Raw genomic sequence first — 12690 nt, forward strand, 5'->3', positions numbered from 1 at the left:
GTTATTCATGCTATATCTTGATCCCCTCCTTAGGACACTGGAAGCCTCCCATATTCTGGCCATCCCTGGGTTGGGATATGAAAATACTAGCCTATGTCAATGATGTGGCTATAGTTACCAGTGATCCAGATAGGGCACTCCTTGCCAAAGAATGGATAACGGAGGAGTTCGGGACTTATTCAGGGTTCTTGCTAAATAAAGCAAAAATCAGTTAGTCATAAACAGATATACATTGGCTAATGATAGTCGCATAGTTAAGGAGGCTACCTGTCTGGGAGTTAGTATCACAGCTAATTTTGAGCTTTTAGTTGAAATGAATCTTACCTCTATTATTGAAAAAAAATAAGAAGGATTTTAGTAGCTTGGATAATTTAAACCTTTCAATAATGGGAAGATGTAACCTTGGTAAAATGATATTCCTTCCAAAATTATTGTATGTTTTTCATACGATCGCATAGGAGGTTGATAATGCATGGTTTAAAATAATTGAAAGAACGGTTGCTAGATTTATTTGGGCATATGATAAGACTAGGTGGACAAATACATTTCTGTGCTTCCGCAGAGACAGGGGCGGGGCGCTAGCTAAATTTAAATTATATGATCTAGCGGCAGCGCTGCAATTTTATTACCTTCGATTTATGAGTTATTGATTGGGGCAGCAGCCAGGGGCTGTCTGTGGAAGGTTTTTGAGCTGCGTTACTATAAAAAGACACAGTTTAAGACTCTGATGGCTGCATTTCAGAAATGGGGGTTGGACAGTTTAGCGGGTACACTCCACTGCTTTGGAAGAACCAACTACCCGGAGTTTTCCTGCCAGATGGAAACAAGGGGGGGTTATGTAGGATCGGAGATCTGCTCACAGGGAATCACATGGCATCATTTGAAGAGGTCAAAGAGAGATTTAATATTGGGACTCAGGACTTTTTTAAATTTCTACACCTGAGGGACTTACAATTGAGAAAGGTTGGGGGTTTATCAGGCTTTTCACAGATCCCCCTGATGGAGACTTTAACAAAGGGTACTAGCTACTCAATCTATCAAATATGTGGGCACCTGTTGGAGGAGGTACCAGATGATTTGGGAAAACATGATGAAAAATGGTGGACGATTTTAGACTTGAAAGAAATTTTTTTTTTAATTCATTGGAGCTGTGTGGGTCAATTTTATGCTCATCAAACCTGCAAACACAATTCTATAAAATGATTTTTGATTTATATATAACACCTGCCAAAATTGCTAAATGGGCGGGTTGGCTGGTACCCACTGTCCAAGGTGTTGTGACCTCACCACAGACTTGGTCCATATGTTCCCTTCTTGCCCTTGCTTGAAGCCAGTCAGTTCAGGAATTGTAGGTTTTTTAGGCGAGGTCCTCAAGGTAAATATTTCCCTGTCACCACAGCTTATGTTATTGGGCATTGATGAATCAAATATAGGTGTGGGAGTCAAATTAATCATTTTAGCAATGGTGGTTTTTAGGCTTTGTGTTGCTGCTGCCTGGCTCGATTCTGTACCCTTGACATTTCAACAATGGAAGGGGTGCTTTCTATATGTTTACAATCTAGAAAGAGCACTTTATGATTGAAAGGGAAAGAGGGCGAAAACAATAGGGATGAGGATCTAGGAGCCTTTCTTGAACTGGGTATCCCAGTATAAGTTGGAAATATCTGCTGGATCATAAAGAGTATGCATATATTTGGTAATTCTGGACAAGGTGTTTTGTTTTGATGCCATAATGTATTAATTTGCTGCGCTTTTGTTGTGACGATCATCTGTTGAATTCTATTTATGATCTAACTGTCAGATTTATCCTTATCTAATGCACTTATCTTGCTGCTTCTGTTTGGTTAATATATTTTTTTTGTTAAATAAGGAAGTCTGTAGACTCACATCTGATCTGTCAGCAGTAGTAACAAGAAGTAGTAAAAATTCAGCATCTGAAGTCCCGAGCTGAGGGGAAGCAATATTTGCATTACTTAATGTTTGTAGAGGGATTTCCTGTATGGTTTCGAGAGGAGGCAGGTAACTACCAAGGAGCCACATGGTCTACTGTGTAGGACTGTCCACATGACATAGCTTGATCAAATTAATTACACCAAAACGTTTGTTTCTACAACCAGCAAAATCACAGTTCTAGTAGCTTGTATGCCAAGGGCTAGCACCGGTGCTCAGTATGATGGGCGAAAATCTTTTTTGTCTGTAATCATTTCTTGTACTAGATCCTCAATCTTAAGAATCCAGCTGGAATTTGCTGGTTGCTCCTTCACGTCGTAAGTGGCAGAAAGTTCGAAAATTTCACTTCAACGCTGTAGGAAGGTAGGATGCTTCTGCATGGTTACCCCCCACTTTTTGCCTGGTGCTAAGCTGTATTTTGACTAGTCTGAGTGGGATCCTGCTAATCAGGACCCCAGTCTATCTGTGTACTCTCTAAACTGTTGTGTTCAGTACTTAGGTAAATCCCAGATTGGATCCTGGGGTACCCTTATAAGTCACTAGTGTAAGGTACTAAGGTACCCATGGCATAGGTACCCCAGAGGTCTCCCATGGGATGAAGCATGAATTATGCCACTCATGAGAGACCATTTAAAGTGGATCTACAGGTTTGTCATTGCAGCCTGTGTAAGCTGGTGCTAGCACCACTTACTAAAGATATAGGTTTCCTCTTTCTAGGGTCACTGCACTTTAAACCTATAAGTCACCCCTATAGCAGGCCTTTGCAATCCTGAAGGCAGGGTGCTTCGTTCTAAGTGAGAGGGTATGCCTGCATGAGCAGGACACCCCTGCAGCCTACAGAGTCCATTCTCCCGGGTTCTCAGTGGAGCAGCCATATACTATATAGACGGGCACCGCATAATTACGCGATGTCCATCTCAAACACGGCTGCAACGAATCCTATCATGTTTTGTATCAAACATATTGGAATCATATTCCCGCACATTAAACGGTGTGGGAGGTATGACTCCAAGCACTGGAAGAGCCCTCCGTTAGGCTCTCAGTGTTGCCAGTACCAGCCTTCTTGACTCGGACTGCACAACATGGTTGCTGCAGCCCAGAGAAACGATTCTGCCCTCCTGCTGCTGAGCCAAGCTCGAGGAGGGGAAGGCTGATCAATAGGCATCCTGTCACGAGGAGGTGTGACCACCTCCCAGACAGGATTTAGTGTATTGGGATGGGGTGGGTATCCTTGGCAGTGCCACTGAGTCTGCATGAGGGGCACATTTGGTGTCACTGAACACAGTCCAGTTCAAACCAGTCCTGGTAGCCGTTGGTTCCCCCTCTGGCGTGCAACTGGACAAAGGACATGGGAGTAACCTTCCCCCTGTCCAGACCCTCCCCCTGGAAGGGTCCCCTGAATCTTCCCAACTCTTTCCCTAAGGTACTTCAGGGCTTACCTTGGTATAGGTTCCTAGATCTGTTGTGGGATAAGATTCAAATCAGACACCATTACTCTTCTACCATCTGGGCACGCTGGACTTCGTTTGGGACTGACGTTGTCTCCCTTTCAGTCTGCTGCATCGTCTGTGCCTGTTCATCATACAGGAACTTTCCAGGGCCTGTGAAGCATCAAAGAGACTTGAAGGAATCTCCCGTAGAGTGAAAGCGTCACTCCCCTGCATTCGCAGACACCGTAACCAAGTCGACCTCTCTGCTGATCCTGAGCTCTTCCGGATTCCAAAGGCTCTGAAACACAGGTGGTGGTTTTCCACAGCTCCCATGGCCTGCCCTGCCCTCTCACCACGTTTGAGGCCAGTATCCTTCGTGGGGGTTGCAAAAACCGAACCCTTGTGCACCACATCAACTTGCAGTTCCAAAGGCTTGTTGACTTCTTTCCAAAACGATCATCGGGCTTCAAGTAGTCCAAACCTCGAGCACCTCCAGTGACCAGAATCTTTGGCCACAACGCATCGTGTGCATCATGGCCTGCATCTTTTGGTGAGCTGCTTGAGGTCCTCTCGCGACTCCAGTGCCTCCGGCCTGTGGGTCCACTTGAAGGTCACCATTGTTTCTTTTGGGCTCCCCTGATTGCTCGGGGAATTCCCTGACTCCACTGCTTTTGGTGAGTCCCCTGGACCTTGCTGGTCCATATGTTGCTCCTTCTTCAATTCCAGCATTGGTTGCTTTGGCCAAGGCTTGTTGGTGACAGGCTCTGTCCCCTCAGCTTGCAGGTACCTCTCATCTTGAATCCATCCTTGAATTCCACTGGACACTTTCTCCTTCTGCAACAGCGGCACTTTCCTGAAGTCCTCCATTGGGTTTGATGGTGGATTCCGACACCACTTCACACGTATGCACCTGGCTTCCCTGCTGTAGGTAACGTGGCTACTAGGGTATCCACGGTGGGGTGGCTCTCCAAACTCCTGTCTTCCACAGGGTTACTTCAGGGTCCTCTGGGAAGAGTCCTTAATCTTTAAAAATCCAACCACGACTTACACTTAGAATTGTACGGTGCACGTGGTCGCGTTTCCACACTGCACATGCTCTCTGTGGGGTCTCTACTCACCTTGGGTGGTTTCTTGGGTCCCCAGCACCTTTACGTCCTCTCGACCCTGTCTTGATTCGAGTCATGGTTCTTATACCACTTTCTTAGTATATGGTTTGGTCCCTCCCTGGGTCCACTGTGGATTTCATGCTATTTACTGTGTTTCTTTGCTGAAGTATTGTGTGCATTGTGCATATCTCCGGGTAGGAGATATTTCTATGTGTTAGAGAGTATTACATAATAAATACATATTTTTATAAATACTTTGTGTGGTTCTTTTTCACTTATTCTATACTATACGATTGCATTCTGGTAAAACAAGTTGCTTTACACTCCTTCTGGGATTAGCCTGAAGGCTGCCCTCCACAGCTACCACTTTACAAGGTTGTCTAAGACCTCTTAAATCACCATAAGGGTTGTCTGGACTGGTGCAAGGTGTCAACTTACATGTGTACATCATATCTCAGTCCAGCTTCTCATATTGGTGTGCAGTGGTTGGGAATCAAGCCTGCATTGTTTTAACAGATACATCTTTGTGTTGATTAATTGAAAAACCAATACTAGGCACATATGATACAAGCTTAGACTAAGTAAGTTCTACTGAACTTAGTGTTGGGTAGTTAAGGGTATAGTACACCTTTTCTCCAACCTCAGAGAGCTTAATTCCCACTAGGTTAGGTTGGTTCAACACCACACCACGCTTAGTATGTCTTCCATAGTAGATGCCAGTGACTCTCTGACTGCTAGAAACAGTGAACTTTCATTCCAAGAATTGAAATCCCTGTGTGCCTCTAGAAAGTTGAAGACAGGGAAAGGAGCCACACTCAATGTCTAATAGAGTTTTACTGTTAGATGACCTTAGAAAAACTACAGGGTCAGATGAACAGGGAAAAGTGGGTGGGACATGGCATGAGGATAGAAGGGGAGCCCCGCTATGACCTTGAATCTAAATATGACCAGGTGGAGCTCGATGACTCCCACCTGGACAACTCAGATCTCCCAGAGGATTCTGCAAGTAACCTTGAGGAGGCCCCTTTGTTCCTTCTGGAAGAGTGCAGAGTAGACCAAGGAGGTCTAGATCCTCCTCTGCAGAATCCAATGCCTCAGCAGAGTCTATCAGGACCTTCAAATCTAGGAAGAGGGAGAACTCTTTGGATAAGGAATACCAACTTCTTTCACTTGAGAAAGCTAGGCTTAGGCTCAGGTAAGAGCAGTTGGCCCTTGACAAATAGTCCCTAGAAGTCCAGAGAGCTAGAAAACAATTGGGGCTAGAGTCCCATGATGGCAGCAACAAGGTTCCTAGAGTTAGAGACACTTCCTTTGACCATAGGAACAAGACAGTTCCTCCCTACCATGTCGGGGATGACATCCACTAATGAATAATTGCTTTAGAGAGGGCCTGTAAAGTACAGAGGGTCCCTCAAGAGCAGGGGGCAGCTATCTTGTGGCTCTCCTTTGCTGACAACAGTAGAGATAAGCTCCTCACTGTTAGAGAAGAGGATGCTGATAACTATACAGTCTTGAAGAGTGCTCTCATTGATGGCTTTGGCTTAACCACTGAGCAATACAGGATTAAGTTCAGAGATACTCAGAAAGCACATACCCAGGACTGGGTAGGTTTTGAGGATATTGTCACAAAGGCTCTGGAAGGTTGGTTACATGGCAGCAAAGTGCATGACTCCTTAGGATTGTACAATTTGGTTATGAGGGAGCAGATCCTTAATAATTGTCAAAACCAGCATTTGCACCAGTGGCTGGTGGATTCAGATCTGACTCCTCCCCAAGAATTGGGAAAGAAGGCAAATAAATGGGTCAGAACCGGAGTTAAACAGAAGAACCAGGGTGGTGGTGACCAGAAGAAATATACTACAAAAACCCCCAAGAGAAAGGTGGGGATAAATCTAAAGTGTACTCCTCTGAAGGTCCCCAAATGTCCTCTGGGGATGGGTCACAAACTCCCTCCTCCCCCGGAAAGACACCTTATTGCTTTGTTTGTAAACAGCAAGGCCAAAGGAAAAATGATGCAAGGTGCCCCAAGGCCAGCAATAAGGAAAATGTTCCTCCTCCTCCTACTACTACTACTACAACTCCTCCTAGTGCCACAAGTAGTAGCCCTCCAGGAAGTAGTAGCACACTCAAAAATGTAGTTAGGTTTTCACGGGTAACTGGGGTGGATACTGGCTTAGCCAGATCACCCGCAGAGGCCACCTTAGTCTGTGATGGTGGCATTGGGATTGCCACTTTTACTGTGAGTCCCAATACTTTGGGCAAGTACAGACAGGAGCCTCTGATTAATGGTCAGAAAGCTGTAGCCTATAGGGACACAAGGGCTAGTGTCACCATGGTGACAGGAAAACTAGTGCCCCCCACTTCTGCTTTTACCTACGTACAAGTACCAGGTTACCAACACTGATGGTGTTAGAACAGATAATCCCATGGCCATAGTCAATCTCAAATGGGGAGGGGTCACTGTTCCTAAACGAGTTGCAGTGTCGCCAAACTTGCCTGTGGATTGCCTTCTGGGCAATGATTTGGAAACTTCAGTCTGGGCTGAAGTAGAACTGAAGGCCCGTCTAGAAATGTTAGGCCTCTTTGAGAAGGTTGGTGTGACCCTGAGGACCCCAGTCCAACCACAGAATAATTCAGGAACAGTGGAGCCTGAAAGAATGGCCCTCTCTGTTCCACCAGAGAGCGCAGGGGAGAAAGAAAAGTATTTTTCCCCTTAGACCTTGGGTGAGCGTCCTCAGGGAACTGATCCTACCCCTGTGAAGAAACTGCCCCAGAGGAGGTCAGGCAAGTCCTGGAAGAGCCACAGAGGGTAGGGGAAGCTTCCAAGGAGGTACCCAGTCTGGAGCAGGTATCCTGCCCCTCTCTCTCCAGCCTTGGTCAACCTAGGGCTGCAAAGGTCAGGGATTTCAGTGGACCCCACAGGGCCCACTGCCAAGATGAATCCCCTCATCCACAGAGTAGGGACCCCAGCATAGTAGTACTAGCTAAGTGATCCTAAGTGATCCCTCTTATCCTTAGCAATTGACATCCTTTAGTTGGACTCTGTTTGCAAGGCAAAACCTGGGACAAGGCTGTTCCAAACCTTACCTGGTCCACCATTGTTCCAACCAGAAGGGATCAACCAAAAGCTGTAGTCAGCCAGAGGTTGACCCCTAGGGATAGATGTAAGACAGTCATGGAAAGAAAGGCCTCCATGGTGGCCAGTGCTCTGAGGAAGCTTAGACCAACCCTGTTAGGGAATCATTTCCCTAATCAGACACTCCACCCGCCTCTTTCTTGGCACAAACAGCTTACATGGTAGAAACCCCAAATTTGTTAGAGGATCCAAGACCCTACTGGGGAGGAACATCTCAGTGGACCGTAGGATAGGGAGTATCCATGCAAGTGCAGGACTTCCTTATATGGCCACTTAGGAAATAAAGTCTCAACTGGGCACGGCTGGCCTTATCTCCTTTTGACTAGTCTGACTGGGAGCCTGCTAATCAGGACCCAGGTCTATCTGTGTACTCCCTAAACTGTTGTGTTCAGTACTTAGGTACATCCCAGAGTTGATACTGTGGTATCCTTATAAATCCCTAGTATATGGTACTAAAGTCCCCAGGGCATAGGTACCCCAGAGGTCCCCCATGGGCTGAATCATGTATTATGCCACCCATGAGAAAACAGTCAAATTGTATCTACAGACCTGCCATTGAAGCCTGTGCAAGCTTGTGCTAGCACAACTTACTAAAGATATAGGTTTACTATATCTAGGGTCACTGCACTTCAAACCTATAAGTCACCCCTTTAGCAAGCTTTTGCAATCCCGAAGGCAGGGTGCTTGGTTCTAAGTGAGAGGGTGCCCCTGTATGAGCAGGACACCCCTGCAGCCTACGGAGGCCATTCTCCCGGGTTGTCAGTGAAGCAGCCATATACTATATAGAAGGGCACCGCATAATTACGCGATGACCATCTCGGACACGGCTGCAATGAATCCTGTCATGTTTGGTATCAAATATGTTGGAGTCATACCTCCACAACACTGTAAAAAGTGTGGGACGTATGATTTCAAGCACTGGAAGAGCCCTCCGTTAGGCTGTCAGTGTTCCCGGTACCAGCCTTTTTGACCCGGAGAGCACAAAATGGTTGCTGCCACCCAGAGACACTATTCTGCCCTCCTGCTGCTGAGCCAAACTCGAGCAGGGGAAGGCAGAACAATAGCCATCCTGTCACGGGGAGGTGTGACCACCTCCCAGACAGGATTTAGTGTATTGGGATGGGGTGGGTGTGCTTGCCAGCACCACTCAGTCTGCATGAGGGGCATATTTGGTGTCCCTGCGCACAGTCCAGTTCAAACCAGTCCTGGGAGCCATTGGCTCCCGCTCTGACACGAAACTGGACAAAGGACATGAGAGTAACCTCCCCCCTGTCCAGACCCTCCCCCGGGTCCCGTGAATCTTCCCAACCCTTTCCCTAGGGTACTTAAGGGCTTACCTGGGTGTAAGTCCCTAGATCCGACGTGGGATTAGATCCAGATCAAACACCATTACTCTTCTACAGTCTGGGCATGCTGAAATTCGCTGGACTTCTTTTGGTCCTGACCGTGTCTCCCTTTCAGTTTGCTGCATTGTCTGTGCCTGTGCATTATACAGGAACTTGCCAAGGCCTATGAAGCATCAAAGACACTTGAAGGAATCTCTCTTGGAGTGAAGGAGTCACTCCTCTAGATTGCCAGGCACCGCAACTAAGCCGACTGGTCTGCTGATCCTGAGCTCCTCCAGACTCCAAAGGCTCCTCAACACAGGTGGTGGTTTTCCACAGCTCCGGAGACCTGCCCTGCCCTCTCAGCAAGTTTGAGGCCAGTATCCCTTGTGGGGGTTACAATAACTGAACCCCTGTGCACCGCATCAACTTGCAGTTGCAAGACTTCTTTCCAAGAAGATCTTCGGCTCCAAGTAGCTCCAACCTCGAGCACCTCCAGTGACCAGAATCTTCAGCCACACCATATTGTGTGCATCGTGGCCTGCATCTTTTCGTAAGCTGCTTGATGTCCTCCCACAACTCCAGTGCCTCTGGCCTGTGTGTCCACTTGAGGGTCACCATTGTTCCTTCTGGGCTCCCCTGATTGCTTCGGCCTGCGCTGACTCCCCTGCTTTTGGTGAGTCCCCTGGACTTTGCTGGTCCTGACATTGCTCCTTCTTTAATTCCTACGTTGGTTGCTTTTACCAAGGCTTGTTGGTGCTCCAGCCGGACACTGACCCCTCAGCACTCGACATCCTTCGTGGGACAGCTCATGCATGGCTCCTGTTTCTCCTCAGCATCGCCTGGTCGTCACAGCTGCAGAGTCAAGGTCATCGTCATCCATCCTGCAACAGCAGGAAATCAGAGGGCATTAGTCTTCCAAGTCTCCTGGTCACCCCGAGTGACATAGACTCTGTACCCTCTGCTTGCAGGTACCTCTCATCTAGAATCCATCCTCGGATTTCACTGGACACTTTCTCCTTCTGCTACACTGGCACTTTCTTGAAGTCCTCCAACACCACTTCACATGTATGCACCCGGCTTCCGTGGTGTAGGTAACATGGGTACATATGTGATGTGAAAGCTGTCATGCCTATTTCACCTGCAGCTCTCTCTTTTCCCCGACTGGTATATTTTAAATGAGAAAGTAAACTCTTTGATTAAAAAAGATCGGTGAGATGGTGTACCCGAGGAATGAAGGTGGGGACACAATTACAGATTTGTCTGGAATACAAAACCCTATTTGTTCAAGTTGACAAGTTCATGACAAAGAAAATATAGAATATTCACACTTGCCTGAATTATTACGGGCCTCTTTACGATGTTGGTCGGAAAGGCTCCAAACGGCATTCAGATTTTCCTAACCTGAGTTAGAACCCATGTTTCTGACTGACTCAGAAACATTTCCGACCGACCGATTATGATAGAAGGTAACTGTTCATTCTTTCTGACTCGGTTCCAACCGGCACTCGGAGACTCCAAGTCGGTCAGAGCTGCATAGTACAGCTCTACGGACCGCATTTCTGACCGACATATTATGATATTGGATTTGGACAGCCTTTCTGTCAGACATGGAACAGCTGTCAGAAACTGACTTTAGGGGCCCGTGGCATGCCCCCCTTTCACCCAGAGGCCTTCAGTTGAGGTAGTGGGGGGTACCCATGGGAACCCCCTTAATAATCATGCACAGTGTGGCAGGCACCGTAGGGTGCCTGAGACAGGGTGCAAGGTTTTCCACAACCACCACTTTTTTCAATGGGAGCCTGTGTTGTCGGTCGGAACACAGGCCCCCATTGATGTCAATGGGAGTCTGACCGAACTGTGTTCGGAAACATCGTAATCGGTCGGAAGGTACCGCCGACTGCGAGTCGGTGAGAACAGAATCCGACAAGGAGTTGGGCGGTTTAATTTCCGAGCGACATTGTAATTAGACCCTGATTCTTTTTACTTTGCTGACTAATGTCAATCACCCACAAGACATTTCAGTAACCTGTATTTTTGCCACCTGCATTATTTCAGGTTTCAGCCAGAATTGTTTTAATATGATGCACCCTCCTGCAATCTCACCTAAGTAGTGCCAGCTTCCATGTTTCCCTATCCTGGATGGCTGGTGTTTTAAATCAGATGTGTTGTAGCAGGAAATAAAGCTCTTGGGCAAATGCACCTTGTTGTGCAATCTTGGGTCTTCACAATACTCAGAGAAGTATTTATCTTATGGTCCCACTGCACCTTCAAATCATAGTTGGTACAGAGTTTAAGGGGGGGATGATTCTTGTTCAAGTAATGTGCTCCACAATTTTCACTCATAACCAGTTTTCAGCACATTTGGAATTCTTCTAGGGATATTATTCTCCATTTATCAAGGTTCAAGATATTCTGCATTTCTCAGCTGACTCCGGCCAAGTTACAAATAATGACTCTAATATCAAGAATACCACAACACAAAGGGGGAGGTATGTACCCCGAGGAAAAAGGGATACACTATTTTGGATATTGAATTATGAAATGTGCATCTTAGGAGCCTGCCTTTGGGGAAGATGAAAATGCAAACAGAAGCCCTCAGCAGACTTGTTCCGACCACGAACAGGGGTTTGTATCTAAAATGATAATAAACCTTTTCTGTCTTATGGGGTACTCCTCATTTAAACCTCTTATACTCACAGACTATTTGACAATGCACTTACTGTGTATCAGAGAATCTCCTCTAAAAGCTGGCAAAGGAATGTGTTTACAGTTGAGTCTAACTTCCCAGTGCACTATGCATTGTTCCTTATCACCAAGTGGATATGACCCTGACATTTCCCAATCCTTCATTGCCAGAACTCATCATCTGCACTTCCCTAAATATTCACAGTGTAGGATCTTGTTTCTCAGTAGCAGAAAATTAAAAGGCGAGGATCTAAACTTAAATACTGCACCTCCAGGAATGGAAGTTGAGCAGTTCGCCTTACATAATGTTTGCTGTCATGACAAACTTAACCCCTTACTTTCTTTTGTACCTGTGATTTTAATGTTTAAAGTCTACCTAGCTATCTGGCCACCAGTACAGAACTGAGAGGTTTTAAGAGCAAGGGTCCTTGTTTCAAATGCTAATTGTTTCTTGGTTTGTGAAATATCTACAGCGATATCAACAAAAGTCTTTGTGCTGAGTGGAGGCTTGCTATGGTTTGAACATTTTGATGGTGTTCATTTAGAAACCCCCCATTCTTGAAAATTGAAAACAATAGCATTGAGGAAAGTGTTTTGATTACTACTGAATCAGGCCAGAGACAGTGAGAGTTACTAGATCTTTCTGCCAACCATGTGTCCATCCATGATAAGACAGTGCTCAGATTAAAGTGTTCATTACTTGGATCTGAGTGCTGGAAATAATACTTAGTAAATGTGTGCAAGGAGGCCCATGGTTTTGCCTGTCAGCTGTCAGATTTAGGTTTTTGGCAAGAGTTTATGCCATCGCACACTAAACACCGCAGAGCACACAACATACACATTCATAGGCACATACTCATACATTGCTATAGAAGATCTAGAAATTAGCTGTTTCTTAGTCTATTCAGTCATTAGTTCTTGTGCTTCGAATTGCTTTCAATAGTAGCTTTAGGGGTGGTTCATCAGGGTTGGTATTACCCAACAACATTTTACAAACATCATCTACTTAACAGTATCACACACATATTGCTTGTAATTTCCTTGTTAAAGTGTTT

Source organism: Triturus cristatus, chromosome 8 (genome assembly GCF_964204655.1).
Source record: "Triturus cristatus chromosome 8, aTriCri1.1, whole genome shotgun sequence".
In the NCBI taxonomy this organism is placed as follows: domain Eukaryota; kingdom Metazoa; phylum Chordata; class Amphibia; order Caudata; family Salamandridae; genus Triturus; species Triturus cristatus.